This window comes from Falco rusticolus, chromosome 7 (assembly GCF_015220075.1).
Source record: "Falco rusticolus isolate bFalRus1 chromosome 7, bFalRus1.pri, whole genome shotgun sequence".
Taxonomy (NCBI): Eukaryota; Metazoa; Chordata; class Aves; order Falconiformes; family Falconidae; genus Falco; species Falco rusticolus.
The window spans coordinates 8796316-8800098 of NC_051193.1; the positions used below are offsets into that span (position 1 = coordinate 8796316).

General features: G+C 40.5%; 1 long non-coding RNA gene across 1 annotated transcript; it reads left to right on the plus strand.

Moving 5' to 3' along the window:
• Positions 1 to 1593: 1593 nt before the first annotated feature.
• Positions 1594 to 3258, plus strand: LOC119151346. Its single transcript, XR_005105390.1, has 2 exons — positions 1594 to 1967; positions 3036 to 3258. It is a non-coding gene; the product is annotated as an uncharacterized LOC119151346 (long non-coding RNA).
• The last annotated feature ends 525 nt before the right edge of the window (positions 3259 to 3783 follow it).

The following is a 3783-nucleotide window of genomic DNA, read 5'->3' on the forward strand; positions in this document are numbered from 1 at the left end:
TTTGCAGATACATACAATGAGGTACAGGAATTTTAACCAGTTTTTCCAGAATCACCAAAGGAGATTGAAGCATGGGTGGCTTATCTCCATGGAGCTTCTCAGGAGTCCCACGGACTTTGTTTTGTGCCCTGACATAAATAGCAGCAGTCTTTGGTTTTCTTTGACCTTGCAGGTCTTCTACATGACCTACAATAAAACTTTCTCTTCCTGTCCTAAATTTTCAAATAAATGCTATTGTAGCAATTCATCTACAGCTTGTGATCCCAGGAATATTTTACTGCCAATTCGAATATCATGCTTTATTCAGTGTATCTAGTTCTTACCTTCCTCTACCAAAGACACACAATTTCTGTGCTTTTATTAGGTTTTCTAGGGGTCCAGAAGAAAGAGAATGGAAAATACACTTCTTCCTTAAAGAGAAATACAAAAAAAATTCTAAACACAGGCACTGAGGTGCCACTCTAATGGACATACTAGAAATAACAAGACTTCCAGATTGAAATTTTCCAGGTTGCCTATTTGATTTGGTTGCCGCAGGTACTCAGCACTCCTAGATAGCTTTGAAATATTCACTGTAACGTTATTTAACAATTAGGCTGAAAGCATGGGGTGTTCCCTGAGAACTAACTGGGAAGAGCTGATGGCCAAAATCCTGTCTTTTGAATATGCAGCCACACAATTTAAAAGCATTTGAGATTTTTTTCCCTAACTAAAAAGAGGCCTTGAGCTACACAGAGTAAAGGAAGACACTAGGTCCCCATTAAATGGGGAACTATCTGCCTTAGGACTTTAAGTTGGCTAATGTTCAGGGAAAGGTTACTCTAACCACATGTGCAGTGAGCTCCCTATTGATATACCCAATGAGCAATGCAGATGTCATTGCATTGACTTCGACTTAACTCCACTGCAGAAGGACATGGGCTGCTGGTTCATTCTCATGCGTGCCTCTGAAGAACTTATATTAAGGAAAATGATGAAACTTTAGTTGGTGAATTAGGTCTGCAAATGTATCCGTGCAAAAGAAATCCACGGTTTTCAATGTCTCAGGAAAGCGAGGCAAATGCAAGGTGTAATTCAAAGCCATTATACCACTTGCTGTAAATATTGTTTTCATAAAGCCAGCCTACTCATATGCTCAGATAACCCATCCTATTATTCTGGTAGCTACAGGACTCCTGAATCACACCTACTTGAACCTGAGGGATTAGAGGTTTTGCTCTTTAAATAGCATAGGTGCTGGGCCGGCCACATTTTTCAGACCTCTTTGAGGAAGCAGAATTGATTTTTTTTTTTTTAAACAAAAAAATCATTCAGGGCCCCAAAATAGGCATAAGCGAGCCTCCTCCTTTTGTAATTGTGTTTTTAAAAATCAGACACGTAAAATCTTCTGTAGCTGTAGGCTCGAAACCTCTTTTGTGGAAACACTGGTGCACTGTAATTGGTTGAGTACTGCTATCCAGCCTGAGAGGGTGACCTTTCACACTCTGCCCTAAAAGAACACTATAGAAAGAGAGGTGGCGTAATCTGGGTTAAAGGCTTCTTACTAACATGTTGAGAGCTTGTTTCACACACACACAAACAGTTGCACGAAAGCCCCAGCCTGATGATAACTTAGTACTTTAGCATGGTGCTCTTGAGACAGCTCTCTTCTGAGAGAATAAAGAAGGGCCCCTTAGTTGAAATGCAGGACTGAAGCTCTTCATAACCACCGGGCAACTGTTACGAGGGAAAAAGAAAGTTAAAAGAGACGAGAACAAAAGGGGCTATCCTTGTTACAAGGCTCTGGTTCTAGACCTCAAAAACTCCTCTCCCCTAATCTTTTTATTCTTTCTCTCTGTATAGCCCCAGGTTTTGACAGTGAAATCTCTTGTCTTTCTGGGCAAGCATATTCAGTGCCATTTAAGAAATTCCCGTGGATCTGCCTTTTTCATGATCTCTTCGTACACAGAAAAAGAGGAAGAATAAAGGTGAGCATCATCGCTTATTTGGTTGAGAAGTGAAAATAATGGGATATTTCTGAAGTTAGGCAATGACAGCCAAACTGTAGCTTGAGTAGTATAAAGACTCTAAACACTGTGCTGTTATATTTAGCACATAGGAATGTGTAAAGATGTGCTTGCCTAGGTTGTGTGCAGACTTGGCACTTTCATGTTTGACTTCAGAGGGACCAAATTCGTGGCTGGTTATTCCATGCCACCAGCATGGGTGAAGGTCCTGGGTGCCATGAGTGCAGTATGATCCCTTAGCTTGCAAAGCCTCCCCAGGGCTAGCAATGTGCCCTGGGCTGGTGGGTCACGGGAACAGCTACTTGCACCTCAGTAGCCCCCTCGCCTCTCCATTCTTTAATGCTTACTTCAACGTTGATTAATATGTTACACCCATCTCTTACAGCTTATAACTTTACATTTTTTTCCACCTTATTCCTTTCCTAAGTTTTCTTTTCCACATGACCCAATTTTCTTTCTTATAAATTTCCACATATTCAACAATTACTCTGCTATTCCAAATTATCGGTATATTGCTACTGTATATGTAATTAATGTTAATAAATTGTTACACACTAACAGTGATTCCTATTAGAAAAAAAAAAAAGGACATTCAGGAATTGCTTTAATGCAGTTTCTTATCTACTTACATCCAGTATGATGTCCACAAAGTAAAACAAGATGATAAAGTTCTATATTTATCACAATATTAGACTCTTTCACAAAGGTTTTTCTTCTGGATAACAGTTAATAGGGCCAGGGAGCTCCAAAGTCAATGCTAAAAGTCTGGTTTGCTCTGGACCTTATGGACTTACAGCAGTCCTCCTTAACTTCATGTGTGTCAGGTAGCACAGATTGCTTGAGCTCATGCTTTCTGTAGTATTTAACTTAATGCTCTTTGTGTCCTCTGCAGCATAGTTCAGCTTTGTTAGCCGTGTCTATGTTTCTGACAACGGTGACCCATTTCCAGTCTTCTGAACTACTGTTTTGGTACTTTTTACTTCAAAATCTTTCAGGACTGGCAACTAAATTTACAACTCTCTCCTCCAGAAAGAAGCCCCAGAAGTATAAGGAAGATTGCAACCACTAGCTGACTTTGATTCATCATGGACGGACCCAATGGTAGTCATCCAGGCTGGTGGGCCAGCCCTGAAGAGGACCAAGAAGACAACCAACCACTCCGAGTTGCAAAACCTGATTCTGAACAAAGCAAATTCAACACTGCTGAAGTTTAGTTTCTCGTGGATTAAAACTTGATCTCTTTACCTTTGGAGACTGAGGTGAAGGTTGTTATTTTACAGGAAAGAATATATTTGATGAGTTAATCTGAGCCTATGGTGGGAATATTTTGTCACAGCACGAAATCATCACACAATACAACATGATTGGCAGCTGCTTCCTAAGAGCGACCCATGGTTGTGGTAGGAAAGGTTGCAGCTGCTCGTGATGGAGAGCCATTGGCAGTCAGTGACGGGGACTTGCCCACAACGTCCCTTTGAACCACGCAGAGCACTGGCTAACCTTCCACATCCCTCGCTTTGGGGTTTGCCCAATTCTTTGCCTCACACCTACAATTTAGGAAATAAATTGCTTTACTCCTGATTAGCTAGTTTACGTATAGGAGAAATTGGGTAGGTATCCAAAGGTATTTATAGATACATCTGAACAAAATAATTGCAGGAGGACTGCACAGAGAAACGCTATCATTTAAAAAAAAAAAAAAAAAAAGAAAAAAGGAAAGGGAAACTGCAGATTTTATTTCTAAACCTTTCCACCAGGAAAGGTTACGAAATTTAGG